General features: G+C 47.2%; 1 pseudogene; it reads right to left on the reverse strand.

Annotated features, from left to right (window-relative positions):
- The window catches only part of LOC119588874, a 24330-nt pseudogene that overhangs the window by 7267 nt on the left and 16318 nt on the right, over window positions 1–745 (reverse strand).

The raw sequence follows: 745 nt of genomic DNA on the forward strand, positions 1-745 counted from the left end.
TCGCCTGCCAGACTCAGCCGAGAGAACTCACCCAAGAGATCTTGCTGAGGCAGCCAGGGCTTCGTCATGACATTGGGTGGCAACTCCAGGTCGTGCCCCTCGTACTTCCACACAATCCGCTGGGGTAGTGAACGAAAGGCCTCGAGAAACATGTCCTGGAAATGATTATACACATTTGTTCACGAAGAGAAGATAGAGATTGGTGATACTGGTAATCATTCGGGTAATGATAATCTTTCGTTCACGATAGCAAATATTTTCCAAGGTTCATGATGGTTTACCCAGTGCTGTAAGCTATACTTCGTGATACTCCGATAAAAACAACTGTCTGGCAACTCACGCCAACTTTACATGCCTCGTGAGAAGGTTAGGGGGTTGGAGGTGTGTGTGGGGGGGGGGGGGTGGATTCGTGACTCGCTGCACAGGTGCTGATAAACCCAAACCAGCGAGGTTCCCAATTAAAAATTATCTTCCTGTATATGATAAGAATACCGGGAAGTTTATGATAATTGTTAACAGCGACCTGGAATGATATCTCTGTGGCAGTAATGTACATCTACCGTTCAGTTGACAGAAGAAGGTGCAATAACTGTCTTGCAGCCTCGGTGAATTGACGACTGTTTCAGTGAGTACCCAGGACCCTTGTTAATCAACGTGTAGTTTGAGGACGTTGGTCTTTTTCTCTGGTAGGTGTTGTTGAGGCTTAATTTAGTGAATGTGGGGCGACGCTCACGGGGAGGAAGCC

Source organism: Penaeus monodon, chromosome 24 (genome assembly GCF_015228065.2).
Source record: "Penaeus monodon isolate SGIC_2016 chromosome 24, NSTDA_Pmon_1, whole genome shotgun sequence".
NCBI classification, from domain to species: domain Eukaryota; kingdom Metazoa; phylum Arthropoda; class Malacostraca; order Decapoda; family Penaeidae; genus Penaeus; species Penaeus monodon.